Source organism: Natrix helvetica (assembly GCF_964273705.1).
Source record: "Natrix helvetica genome assembly, chromosome: 3".
Lineage (NCBI taxonomy): Eukaryota > Metazoa > Chordata > Lepidosauria > Squamata > Natricidae > Natrix > Natrix helvetica.
Genome location: NC_138549.1, coordinates 56,634,546 through 56,649,558, shown reverse-complemented (window position 1 = coordinate 56,649,558; position 15,013 = coordinate 56,634,546).

Sequence of the window (15,013 nt, the reverse complement as noted above, 5' to 3'; positions counted from 1 at the left end):
CCTTATATCAGAATTGGCAAAAGAGCCCAATTCAGCCAAAAACGTAACTTTTGACTCAGAGCTCAGTTTCGAACCACATGCATATGTTAGTAGTGTCCTGAGTCGGGGAAGCTAAAGAACCACTCCATTCGCTGATCTGAGCTTTCCCTGAGGAGGTAGACCAAAGCTGATATCAGAATTGGCAAAAGAGCCCAATTCAGCCAGAAACGTAACTTTTGACACAGAGCTCAGTTTCAAGCAACATGCATATGTTAGTGGTTTCCTGACTCGGGGAAGCTACAAAACCACTCCATTCGCTCATCTGAGCTTTCCCTGAGGAGTTAGACCAAAGCTTATCTCAGAATTGGCAAAAGAACTCAATTCAGCCAGAAAATGTAACTTTTGACCCAGAGCTCAGTTTCGAAAATACATGTTAGTGGTGTCCTGAGTCGGGGAAGCTACAACACCAGTCCAGTCGCTGATCTGAGCTTTCCCTGAAGAGTTAAACCAAAGCTTATCTCAGAATTGGCAAAGAACTCAATTCAGCCAGAAAAGTTGACTTTTGACCCAGAGCTCAGTTTCGAACCACATGCATATGTTAGTGGTGACCTGAGTCGCGGAGCTAAAGAATCACTCCATTCGCTGATCTGAGCTTTCCCTGAGGAGTTAGACCAAAGCTTATATCAGAATTGGCAAAAGATCCCAAATCTGCCAGAAACGTAACTTTTGACCCAGAGCTCAGTTTCGAACCACATGCATATGTTAGTGGTGTCCTGAGTCGGGGAAGCTAAAAAACCACTCCATTCGCTGATCTGAGCTTTCCCTGAGGAGTTAGACCAAAGGTTATATCAGAATTGGCAAAAGATCCCAATTCTGCCAGAAACGTAACTTTTGACCCACAGCTCAGTTTCGAACCACATGGATATGTTAGTGGTGTCCTGAGTCGCGGAGCTAAAAAACCACTCCATTCGCTGATCTGAGGTTTCCCTGAGGAGTTAGACCAAAGCTTATATCAGAATTGGCAAAAGAGCCCAATTCAGCCAAAAACGTAACTTTTGACCCAGAGCTCAGTTTCGAACCACATGCATATGTTAGTGGTGTCCTGAGTCGCGGAGCTAAAAAACCACTCCATTCGCTGATCTGAGCTTTCCCTGAGGAGTTAGACCAAACCTTATATCAGAATTGGCAAAAGAGCCCAATTCAGCCAAAAACGTAACTTTTGACGCAGAGCTCAGTTTCGAACCACATGCATATGTTAGTAGTGTCCTGAGTCGGGGAAGCTAAAGAACCACTCCATTCGCTGATCTGAGCTTTCCCTGAGGAGATAGACCAAAGCTGATATCAGAATTGGCAAAAGAGCCCAATTCAGCCAGAAACGTAACTTTTGACACAGAGCTCAGTTTCAAGCAACATGCATATGTTAGTGGTTTCCTGACTCGGGGAAGCTACAAAACCACTCCATTCGCTCATCTGAGCTTTCCCTGAGGAGTTAGACCAAAGCTTATCTCAGAATTGGCAAAAGAACTCAATTCAGTCAGAAAATGTAACTTTTGACCCAGAGCTCAGTTTCGAAAATACATGTTAGTGGTGTCCTGAGTCGGGGAAGCTACAACACCAGTCCATTCGCTGATCTGAGCTTTCCCTGAAGAGTTAGACCAAATCTTATCTCACAATTGGCAAAGAACTCAATTCAGCCAGAAAAGGTAACTTTTGACCCAGAGCTCAGTTTCAAGCAACATGCATATGTTAGTGGTTTCCTGAGTCGGGGAAGCTAAAAAACCACTCCATTCCCTTATCTGAGCTTTCCCTGAGGAGTTAGGCCAAAGCTTATATCAGAATTGGCAAAAGAGCCCAATTCAGCCAGAAACGTAACTTTTGACCCAGAGCTCAGTTTCGAACCACATACACATGTTAGTGGTGTCTTAAGTCGGGGAAGCTACAAAACCACTCCATTCGCTGATCTGAGCTTTCCCTGAGGAGGTAGACCAAAGCTTATCTCAGAATTGGCAAAAACTCCATTCAGCCAGAAAAGGTAACTTTTGACCCAGAGCTCAGTTTCGAACCACATGCATATGTTAGTGTTGTCCTGAGTCGGGGAAGCTAAAAAACCACTCCATTCCCTTATCTGAGCTTTCCCTGAGGAGTTAGGCCAAAGCTTATCTCAGAATTGGCAAAAGAACTCAATTCAGTCAGAAAATGTAACTTTTGATCCAGAGTTCAGTTTCGGAAATACATGTTAGTGGTGTCCTGAGTCGGGGAAGCTACAACACCAGTCCAGTCGCTGATCTGAGCTTTCCCTGAAGAGTTAAACCAAATCTTATCTCACAATTGGCAAAGAACTCAATTCAGCCAGAAAAGGTGACTTTTGACCCAGAGCTCAGTTTCGAACCACATGCATATGTTAGTGGTGTCCTGAGTCGCGGAGCTAAAAAACCACTCCATTCGCTGATCTGAGCTTTCCCTGAGGAGTTAGACCAAACCTTATATCAGAATTGGCAAAAGAGCCCAATTCAGCCAAAAACGTAACTTTTGAGCCAGAGCTCAGTTTCAAACCACATGCATATGTTAGTAGTGTCCTGAGTCGGGGAAGCTAAAGAACCACTCCATTCGCTGATCTGAGCTTTCCCTGAGGAGTTAGACCAAAGCTTATATCAGAATTGGCAAAAGATCCCAACTCTGCCAGAAACGTAACTTTTGAACCAGAGCTCAGTTTCAAACCACATGCATATGTTAGTGGTGTCCTGAGTCGGGGAAGCTAAAAAAACCACTCCATTCGCTGATCTGAGCTTTCCCTGAGGAGATACCCCAAAGATAAAATCAGAATTAGCAAAAGATCCCAATTCTGCCAGAAACGTAACTTTTGACCCAGAGCTCAGTTTCGAACCACATGGATATGTTAGTGGTGTCCTGAGTCGGGGAAGCTAAAAAACCACTCCATTCACTGATCTGAGCTTTCCCTGAGGAGTTAGACCAAAGCTGATCTCAGAATTGGCAAAAGAACTCTATTCAGCCAGAAAATGTAACTTTTGTCCCAGAGCTCAGTTTCGAAAATACATGTTAGTGGTGTCCTGAGTCGGGGAAGCTACACCACCAGTCCATTCGCTGATCTGAGCTTCCTCTGAAGAGTTAGACCAAATCTTATCTCACAATTGGCAAAGAACTCAATTCAGCCAGAAAATGTAACTTTGGACCCAGAGGTCAGTTACGAACAACATGCATATGTTAGTGGTCTCCTGAGTAGGGGAAGCTAAAAAACCACTCCATTCGCTCATCTGAGATTTCCCTGATGAGATAGACGAAATCTGATATCAGAATTGGCAAAAGAGCCCAATTCAGCCAGAAAGGTAACTGTTGACGCAGAGCTCATTTTCGAAGAACATGCATATGTTAGTGGTGTCCTGAGTCGGGGAAGCTAAAAAAACCCACTCCATTCGCTGATCTGAGCTTTCCCTGAGGAGTTAGACAAAAGCTTATCTCAGAATTGGCAAAAGAACTGAATTCAGCCAGAAAATGTAACTTTTGACCCAGAGCTCAGTTTCGAAAATTCATGTTAGTGGTGTCCTGAGTCGGGGAAGATACAAAACCATTCCATTCGCTGATCTGAGCTTTCCCTGAGGAGTTAGACCAAAGCTTATCTCGGAATTGGCAAAAGAACTCAATCGAGGCAGAAAAGATGACTTTTGACCCAGAGCTCAGTTTCGAACAACATACATATGTTAGTGGTGTTCTGAGTCGGGGAAGCTAAAAAACCACTCCATTCGCTGATCTGAGCTTTCCCTGAGGAGTTAGACCAAAACTGATATCAGAATTGGCAAAAGAGCCCAATTCAGCCAGAAAGGTAACTGTTGACCCAGAGCTAAGTTTCGAACCACATGCATATGTTAGTGGTGTCCTGAGTCGGGGAAGCTACAAAACCACTCCATTCGCTCATCTGAGCTTTCCCTGAGGAGTTCGACCAAAGCTTATCTCAGAATTGGCAAAAGAACTCAATCCAGGCAGAAAAGATGACTTTTTACCCAGAGCTCAGTTTCGAACAACATACACATGTTAGTGGTGTCCTGAGTCGGGGAAGCTAAAAAAAACCACTCCATTCGCTTATCTGAGCTTTCCCTGAGGAGTTAGACCAAAGCTGATCTCAGAATTGGCAAAAGAACTCTATTCAGCCAGAAAATGTAACTTTTGACCCAGAGCTCAGTTTCGAAAATACATGTTAGTGGTGTCCTGAGTCGGGGAACCTACACCACCAGTCCATTCGCTGATCTGAGCTTTCTCTGAAGAGTTAGACCAAATCTTATCTCACAATTGGCAAAGAACTCAATTCAGCCAGAAAAGGTAACTTTGGACCCAGAGGTGAGTTTCGAACAACATTTATATCTTAGTGGTCTCCTGAGTAGGGGAAGCTAAAAAACCACTCCATTCGCTTATCTGAGCTTTCCCTGAGGAGTTAGACCAAAGCTTATATCAGAATTGGCAAAAGATCCCAAATCTGCCAGAAACGTAACTTTTGACCCAGAGCTCAGTTTCGAACCACATGCATATGTTAGTGGTGTCCTGAGTCGGGGAAGCTAAAAAAAACCACTCCATTCGCTGATCTGAGCTTTCCCTGAGGAGTTAGACCAAAGCTTATATCAGAATTGGCAAAAGAGCCCAATTCAGCCAGAAACGTAACTTTTGACCCAGAGCTCAGTTCGAACCACATGCATATGTTAGTGGTGTCCTGAGTCGGGGAAGCTAAAAAAACACTCCATTCGCTGATCTGCGCTTTCCCTGAGGAGTTAGACCAAAGCTTATAACAGAATTGGCAAAAGAGCCCAATTCAGCCAGAAACGTAACTTTTGACCCAGAGCTCAGTTTCGAACCACATGCATATGTTAGTGGTGTCCTGAGTCGGGGAAGCTAAAAAACCACCCCATTCGCTGATCTGAGCTTTCCCTGAGTAGTTAGACCAAGGCTTATATCAGAATTGGCAAAAGAACTCAATTCAGTCAGAAAAGGTAACTTTTGACCCAAAGCTCAATTTCGAACAAAATGCACATGTTAGTGGTGTCCTGAGTTGGGGAAGCTAAAAAACCACTCCATTCGCTGATCTGAGCTTTCCCTGAGGAGTTAGACCAAAGTTTATCTCAGAATTGGCAAAAGAACTCAATTCAGCCAGAAAATGTAACTTTTGATCCAGAGCTCAGTTTCGGAAATACATGTTAGTGGTGTCCTGAGTCGGGGAAGCTACAACACCAGTCCAGTCGCTGATCTGAGCTTTCCCTGAAGAGTTAAACCAAATCTTTTCTCACAATTGGCAAATAACTCAATTCAGCCAGAAAAGATGACTTTTGACCCAGAGCTCAGTTTCGAACCACATGCATATGTTAGTGGTGTCCTGAGTCGCGGAGCTAAAGAACCACTCCATTCGCTGATCTGAGCTTTCCCTGAGGAGTTAGACCAAAGCTTATATCAGAATTGGCAAAAGAGCCCAATTCATCCAGAAACGTAACTTTTGACGCAGAGCTCAGTTTCGAACAACATACTTATATTAGTGGTGTCCTGAGTCGGGGAAGCTAAAAAACCACTCCATTCGCTCATCTGAGCTTTCACTGAGGAGTTAGACCAAAGCTGATATCAGAATTGGCAAAAGAGCCAAATTCAGCCAGAAACGTAACTTTTGACGCAGAGCTCAGTTTCAAGCAACATGCATATGTTAGTGGTTTCCTTATTCGGGGAAGCTACAAAACCACTCCATTCGCTCATCTGAGCTTTCCCTGAGGAGTTCGACCAAAGCTTATCTCAGAATTGGCAAAAGACCCCAATTCAGCCAGAAAGGTAACTTTTGACCCAGAGCTCAGTTTCGAACCACATGGATATGTTAGTGGTGTCCTGAGTCGGGGAAGCTAAAAAAAACCACTCCATTCGCTGATCTGAGCTTTCCCTGAGGAGTTAGACCAAAGCTTATATCAGAATTGGCAAAAGAGCCCAATTCAGCCAGAAACGTAACTTTTGACCCAGAGCTCAGTTTCGAACCACATGCATATGTTAGTGGTGTCCTGAGTCGGGGAAGCTAAAAAACCACTCCATTCACTGATCTGAGCTTTTCCTGAGGAGTTAGACCAAAACTGATATCAGAATTGGCAAAAGAGCCCAATTCAGCCAGAAAGGTAACTTTTGACCGAGAGCTCAGTTTCAAGCAACATGCATATGTTAGTGGTTTCCTGAGTCGGGGAAGCTAAAAAAACCACTCCATTCGCTGATCTGAGCTTTCCCTGAGGAGTTAGACCAAAGCTGATATCAGAATTGGCAAAAGAGCCCAATTCAGCCAGAAACGTAACTTTTGACACAGAGCTCAGTTTCAAGCAACATGCATATGTTAGTGGTTTCCTGACTCGGGGAAGCTACAAAACCACTCCATTCGCTCATCTGAGCTTTCCCTGAGGAGTTAGACCAAAGCTTATCTCAGAATTGGCAAAAGAACTCAATTCAGCCAGAAAATGTAACTTTTGACCCAGAGCTCTGTTTCGAAAATACATGTTAGTGGTGTCCTGAGTCGGGGAAGCTACAACACCAGTCCATTCGCTGATCTGAGCTTTCCCTGAAGAGTTAGACCAAATCTTATCTCGGAATTGGCAAAAGAACTCAATCGAGGCAGAAAAGATGACTTTTTACCCAGAGCTCAGTTTCGAACAACATACATATGTTAGTGGTGTCCTGAGTCGGGGAAGCTAAAAAACTACTCCATTCGCTGATCTGAGCTTTCCCTGAGGAGTTAGATCAAAACTGATATCAGAATTGGCAAAAGAGCCCAATTCAGCCAGAAAGGTAACTTTTGACCCAGAGCTCAGTTTCAAGCAACATGCATATGTTAGTGGTTTCCTGAGTCGGGGAAGCTAAAAAAACCACTCCATTCGCTGATCTGAGCTTTCCCTGAGGAGTTAGACCAAAGCTGATCTCAGAATTGGCAAAAGAGCCCAATTCAGCCAGAAACGTAACTTTTGACACAGAGCTCAGTTTCAAGCAACATACATATGTTAGTGGTTCCCTGAGTCGGGGAAGCTAAAAAAACCACTCCATTCGCTAATCTGAGCTTTCCCTGAGGAGTTAGACCAAAGCTTATATCAGAATTGGCAAAAGATCCCAATTCTGCCAGAAACGTAACTTTTGACCCAGAGCTCAGTTTCGAACCACATGCATATGTTAGTGGTGTCCTGAGTCGGGGAAGGTAAAAAACCACTCCATTCGCTGATCTGCGCTTTCCCTGAGGAGTTAGACCAAAGCTTATAACAGAATTGGCAAAAGAGCCCAATTCAGCCAGAAACGTAACTTTTGACCCAGAGCTCAGTTTCGAACCACATGCATATGTTAGTGGTGTCCTGAGTCGGGGAAGCTAAAAAACCACCCCATTCGCTGATCTGAGCTTTCCCTGAGTAGTTAGACCAAGGCTTATATCAGAATTGGCAAAAGAACTCAATTCAGTCAGAAAAGGTAACTTTTGACCCAAAGCTCAATTTCGAACAAAATGCACATGTTAGTGGTGTCCTGAGTTGGGGAAGCTAAAAAACCACTCCATTCGCTCATCTGAGCTTTCCCTGAGGAGTTCGACCAAAGCTTATCTCAGAATTGGCAAAAGACCCCAATTCAGCCAGAAAGGTAACTTTTGACCCAGAGCTGAGTTTCGAACCACATGGATATGTTAGTGGTGTCCTGAGTCGGGGAAGCTAAAAAAAACCACTCCATTCGCTGATCTGAGCTTTCCCTGAGGAGTTAGACCAAAGCTTATATCAGAATTGGCAAAAGAGCCCAATTCAGCCAGAAACGTAACTTTTGACCCAGAGCTCAGTTTCGAACCACATGCATATGTTAGTGGTGTCCTGAGTCGGGGAAGCTAAAAAACCACTCCATTCACTGATCTGAGCTTTTCCTGAGGAGTTAGACCAAAACTGATATCAGAATTGGCAAAAGAGCCCAATTCAGCCAGAAAGGTAACTTTTGACCGAGAGCTCAGTTTCAAGCAACATGCATATGTTAGTGGTTTCCTGAGTCGGGGAAGCTAAAAAAACCACTCCATTCGCTGATCTGAGCTTTCCCTGAGGAGTTAGACCAAAGCTGATCTCAGAATTGGCAAAAGAGCCCAATTCAGCCAGAAACGTAACTTTTGACACAGAGCTCAGTTTCAAGCAACATACATATGTTAGTGGTTCCCTGAGTCGGGGAAGCTAAAAAAACCACTCCATTCGCTAATCTGAGCTTTCCCTGAGGAGTTAGACCAAAGCTTATCTCAGAATTGGCAAAAGACCCCAATTCAGCCAGAAAGGTAACTTTTGACCCAGAGCTGAGTTTCGAACCACATGGATATGTTAGTGGTGTCCTGAGTCGGGGAAGCTAAAAAAAACCACTCCATTCGCTGATCTGAGCTTTCCCTGAGGAGTTAGACCAAAGCTTATATCAGAATTGGCAAAAGAGCCCAATTCAGCCAGAAACGTAACTTTTGACCCAGAGCTCAGTTTCGAACCACATGCATATGTTAGTGGTGTCCTGAGTCGGGGAAGCTAAAAAACCACTCCATTCACTGATCTGAGCTTTTCCTGAGGAGTTAGACCAAAACTGATATCAGAATTGGCAAAAGAGCCCAATTCAGCCAGAAAGGTAACTTTTGACCGAGAGCTCAGTTTCAAGCAACATGCATATGTTAGTGGTTTCCTGAGTCGGGGAAGCTAAAAAAACCACTCCATTCGCTGATCTGAGCTTTCCCTGAGGAGTTAGACCAAAGCTGATCTCAGAATTGGCAAAAGAGCCCAATTCAGCCAGAAACGTAACTTTTGACACAGAGCTCAGTTTCAAGCAACATACATATGTTAGTGGTTCCCTGAGTCGGGGAAGCTAAAAAAACCACTCCATTCGCTAATCTGAGCTTTCCCTGAGGAGTTAGACCAAAGCTTATATCAGAATTGGCAAAAGATCCCAATTCTGCCAGAAACGTAACTTTTGACCCAGAGCTCAGTTTCGAACCACATGCATATGTTAGTGGTGTCCTGAGTCGGGGAAGGTAAAAAACCACTCCATTCGCTGATCTGCGCTTTCCCTGAGGAGTTAGACCAAAGCTTATAACAGAATTGGCAAAAGAGCCCAATTCAGCCAGAAACGTAACTTTTGACCCAGAGCTCAGTTTCGAACCACATGCATATGTTAGTGGTGTCCTGAGTCGGGGAAGCTAAAAAACCACCCCATTCGCTGATCTGAGCTTTCCCTGAGTAGTTAGACCAAGGCTTATATCAGAATTGGCAAAAGAACTCAATTCAGTCAGAAAAGGTAACTTTTGACCCAAAGCTCAATTTCGAACAAAATGCACATGTTAGTGGTGTCCTGAGTTGGGGAAGCTAAAAAACCACTCCATTCGCTCATCTGAGCTTTCCCTGAGGAGTTCGACCAAAGCTTATCTCAGAAGTGGCAAAAGACCCCAATTCAGCCAGAAAGGTAACTTTTGACCCAGAGCTGAGTTTCGAACCACATGGATATGTTAGTGGTGTCCTGAGTCGGGGAAGCTAAAAAAAACCACTCCATTCGCTGATCTGAGCTTTCCCTGAGGAGTTAGACCAAAGCTTATATCAGAATTGGCAAAAGAGCCCAATTCAGCCAGAAACGTAACTTTTGACCCAGAGCTCAGTTTCGAACCACATGCATATGTTAGTGGTGTCCTGAGTCGGGGAAGCTAAAAAACCACTCGATTCACTGATCTGAGCTTTTCCTGAGGAGTTAGACCAAAACTGATATCAGAATTGGCAAAAGAGCCCAATTCAGCCAGAAAGGTAACTTTTGACCGAGAGCTCAGTTTCAAGCAACATGCATATGTTAGTGGTTTCCTGAGTCGGGGAAGCTAAAAAAACCACTCCATTCGCTGATCTGAGCTTTCCCTGAGGAGTTAGACCAAAGCTGATATCAGAATTGGCAAAAGAGCCCAATTCAGCCAGAAACGTAACTTTTGACACAGAGCTCAGTTTCAAGCAACATGCATATGTTAGTGGTTTCCTGACTCGGGGAAGCTACAAAACCACTCCATTCGCTCATCTGAGCTTTCCCTGAGGAGTTAGACCAAAGCTTATCTCAGAATTGGCAAAAGAACTCAATTCAGCCAGAAAATGTAACTTTTGACCCAGAGCTCTGTTTCGAAAATACATGTTAGTGGTGTCCTGAGTCGGGGAAGCTACAACACCAGTCCATTCGCTGATCTGAGCTTTCCCTGAAGAGTTAGACCAAATCTTATCTCGGAATTGGCAAAAGAACTCAATCGAGGCAGAAAAGATGACTTTTTACCCAGAGCTCAGTTTCGAACAACATACATATGTTAGTGGTGTCCTGAGTCGGGGAAGCTAAAAAACTACTCCATTCGCTGATCTGAGCTTTCCCTGAGGAGTTAGATCAAAACTGATATCAGAATTGGCAAAAGAGCCCAATTCAGCCAGAAAGGTAACTTTTGACCCAGAGCACAGTTTCAAGCAACATGCATATGTTAGTGGTTTCCTGAGTCGGGGAAGCTAAAAAAACCACTCCATTCGCTGATCTGAGCTTTCCCTGAGGAGTTAGACCAAAGCTGATCTCAGAATTGGCAAAAGAGCCCAATTCAGCCAGAAACGTAACTTTTGACACAGAGCTCAGTTTCAAGCAACATACATATGTTAGTGGTTCCCTGAGTCGGGGAAGATAAAAAAACCACTCCATTCGCTAATCTGAGCTTTCCCTGAGGAGTTAGACCAAAGCTTATATCAGAATTGGCAAAAGATCCCAATTCTGCCAGAAATGTAACTTTTGACCCAGAGCTCAGTTTCGAACCACATGCATATGTTAGTGGTGTCCTGAGTCGGGGAAGGTAAAAAACCACTCCATTCGCTGATCTGCGCTTTCCCTGAGGAGTTAGACCAAAGCTTATAACAGAATTAGCAAAAGAGCGCAATTCAGCCAGAAACGTAACTTTTGACCCAGAGCTCAGTTTCGAACCACATGCATATGTTAGTGGTGTCCTGAGTCGGGGAAGCTAAAAAACCACCCCATTCGCTGATCTGAGCTTTCCCTGAGTAGTTAGACCAAGGCTTATATCAGAATTGGCAAAAGAACTCAATTCAGTCAGAAAAGGTAACTTTTGACCCAAAGCTCAATTTCGAACAAAATGCACATATTAGTGGTGTCCTGAGTTGGGGAAGCTAAAAAACCACTCCATTCGCTGATCTGAGCTTTCCCTGAGGAGTTAGACCAAAGTTTATCTCAGAATTGGCAAAAGAACTCAATTCAGCCAGAAAATGTAACTTTTGATCCAGAGCTCAGTTTCGGAAATACATGTTAGTGGTGTCCTGAGTCGGGGAAGCTACAACACCAGTCCAGTCGCTGATCTGAGCTTTCCCTGAAGAGTTAAACCAAATCTTATCTCACAATTGGCAAATAACTCAATTCAGCCAGAAAAGATGACTTTTGACCCAGAGCTCAGTTTCGAACCACATGCATATGTTAGTGGTGTCCTGAGTCGCGGAGCTAAAGAACCACTCCATTCGCTGATCTGAGCTTTCCCTGAGGAGTTAGACCAAAGCTTATATCAGAATTGGCAAAAGAGCCCAATTCATCCAGAAACGTAACTTTTGACGCAGAGCTCAGTTTCGAACAACATACTTATATTAGTGGTGTCCTGAGTCGGGGAAGCTAAAAAACCACTCCATTCGCTCATCTGAGCTTTCCCTGAGGAGTTAGACCAAAGCTGATATCAGAATTGGCAAAAGAGCCAAATTCAGCCAGAAACGTAACTTTTGACGCAGAGCTCAGTTTCAAGCAACATGCATATGTTAGTGGTTTCCTTATTCGGGGAAGCTACAAAACCACTCCATTCGCTCATCTGAGCTTTCCCTGAGGAGTTCGACCAAAGCTTATCTCAGAATTGGCAAAAGACCCCAATTCAGCCAGAAAGGTAACTTTTGACCCAGAGCTCAGTTTCGAACCACATGGATATGTTAGTGGTGTCCTGAGTCGGGGAAGCTAAAAAAAACCACTCCATTCGCTGATCTGAGCTTTCCCTGAGGAGTTAGACCAAAGCTTATATCAGAATTGGCAAAAGAGCCCAATTCAGCCAGAAACGTAACTTTTGACCCAGAGCTCAGTTTCGAACCACATGCATATGTTAGTCGTGTCCTGAGTCGGGGAAGCTAAAAAACCACTCCATTCACTGATCTGAGCTTTCCCTGAGGAGTTAGACCAAAACTGATATCAGAATTGGCAAAAGAGCCCAATTCAGCCAGAAAGGTAACTTTTGACCGAGAGCTCAGTTTCAAGCAACATGCATATGTTAGTGGTTTCCTGAGTCGGGGAAGCTAAAAAAACCACTCCATTCGCTGATCTGAGCTTTCCCTGAGGAGTTAGACCAAAGCTGATATGAGAATTGGCAAAAGAGCCCAATTCAGCCAGAAACGTAACTTTTGATACAGAGCTCAGTTTCAAGCAACATGCATATGTTAGTGGTTTCCTGACTCGGGGAAGCTACAAAACCACTCCATTCGCTCATCTGAGCTTTCCCTGAGGAGTTAGACCAAAGCTTATCTCAGAATTGGCAAAAGAACTCAATTCAGCCAGAAAATGTAACTTTTGACCCAGAGCTCTGTTTCGAAAATACATGTTAGTGGTGTCCTGAGTCGGGGAAGCTACAACACCAGTCCATTCGCTGATCTGAGCTTTCCCTGAAGAGTTAGACCAAATCTTATCTCGGAATTGGCAAAAGAACTCAATCAAGGCAGAAAAGATGACTTTTTACCCAGAGCTCAGTTTCGAACAACATACATATGTTAGTGGTGTCCTGAGTCGGGGAAGCTAAAAAACTACTCCATTCGCTGATCTGAGCTTTCCCTGAGGAGTTAGATCAAAACTGATATCAGAATTGGCAAAAGAGCCCAATTCAGCCAGAAAGGTAACTTTTGACCCAGAGCTCAGTTTCAAGCAACATGCATATGTTAGTGGTTTCCTGAGTCGGGGAAGCTAAAAAAACCACTCCATTCGCTGATCTGAGCTTTCCCTGAGGAGTTAGACCAAAGCTGATCTCAGAATTGGCAAAAGAGCCCAATTCAGCCAGAAACGTAACTTTTGACACAGAGCTCAGTTTCAAGCAACATACATATATTAGTGGTTCCCTGAGTCGGGGAAGCTAAAAAAACCACTCCATTCGCTGATCTGAGCTTTCCCTGAGGAGTTAGACCAAAGCTGATCTCAGAATTGGCAAAAGAGCCCAATTCAGCCAGAAACGTAACTTTTGACCCAGAGCTCAGTTTCGAACAACATGGATATGTTAGTGGTGCCCTGAGTCGGGAAAGCTAAAAAAAACCACTCCATTCGCTTATCTGAGCTTTCCCTGAGGAGTTAGACCCAAGCTTATCTCAGAATTGGCAAAAGAACTCAATTCAGCCAGAAAATGTAACTTTTGACCCAGAGCTCAGTTTCGAAAATACATGTTAGTGGTGTCCTGAGTCGGGGAAGCTACAACACCAGTCCATTCGCTGATCTGAGCTTTCCCTGAAGAGTTACACCAAATCTTATCTCACAATTGGCAAAGAACTCAATTCAGCCAGAAAAGGTAACTTTTGACCCAGAGCTCAGTTTCAAGCAACATGCATATGTTATTGGTTTCCTGAGTCGGGGAAGCCACAAAACCACTCCATTCACTCATCTGAGCTTTCCCTGAGGAGTTAGACCAAAGCTTACATCAGAATTGGCAAAAGAGCCCAATTCAGCCGGAAACGTAACTTTTGACCCAGTTTCGAACAACATGCATATGTTACTGGTGTCCTGAGTCAGGGAAGCTAAAAAACCACTCCATTCGCTGATCTGAGCTTTCACTGAGGGGTTAGACCAAAGCTGATATCAGAACTGGCAAAAGAGCCCAAGTCATCCAGAATCGTAACTTTTGACCCAGAGCTCCGTTTCAAGCAACATGCATATGTTAGTGGTTCCCTGACTCGGGGAAGCTACAAAACCACTCCATTCGCTCATCTGAGCTTTCCCTGAGGAGTTAGACCAAAGCTTATCTCAGAATTGGGAAAAGAGCCCAATTCAGCCAGAAAGGTAACTTTTGACCCAGAGCTCAGGTTCGAACAACATGCATATGTTAGTGGTGTCCTGAGTCGGGAAAGCTAAAAAAAACCACTCCATTCGCTTATCTGAGCTTTCCCTGAGGAGTTAGACCAAAGCTTATCTCAGAATTGGCAAAAGAACTCAATTCAGCCAGAAAATGTAACTTTTGACACAGAGCTCAGTTTCGAAAATACATGTTAGTGGTGTCCTGAGTCGGGGAAGCTAAAAAACCACTCCATTCGCTGATCTGAGCTTTCACTGAGGAGTTAGACCAAAGCTGATATCAGAACTGGCAAAAGAGCCCAAGTCATCCAGAATCGTAACTTTTGACCCAGAGCTCAGTTTCAAGCAACATGCATATGTTAGTGGTGTCCTGAGTCGCGGAGCTAAAAAACCACTCCATTCGCTGATCTGAGCTTTCCCTGAGGAGTTAGACCAAACCTTATATCAGAATTGGCAAAAGAGCCCAATTCAGCCAAAAACGTAACTTTTGAGCCAGAGCTCAGTTTCAAACCACATGCATATGTTAGTAGTGTCCTGAGTCGGGGAAGCTAAAGAACCACTCCATTCGCTGATCTGAGCTTTCCCTGAGGAGTTAGACCAAAGCTTATATCAGAATTGGCAAAAGATCCCAACTCTGCCAGAAACGTAACTTTTGAACCAGAGCTCAGTTTCAAACCACATGCATATGTTAGTGGTGTCCTGAGTCGGGGAAGCTAAAAAAACCACTCCATTCGCTGATCTGAGCTTTCCCTGAGGAGATACCCCAAAGATAAAATCAGAATTAGCAAAAGATCCCAATTCTGCCAGAAACGTAACTTTTGACCCAGAGCTCAGTTTCGAACCACATGCATATCTTAGTGGTGTCCTGAGTCGGGGAAGCTAAAAAACCACTCCATTCACTGATCTGAGCTTTCCCTGAGGAGTTAGACCAAAGCTTATCTCAGAATTGGCAAAA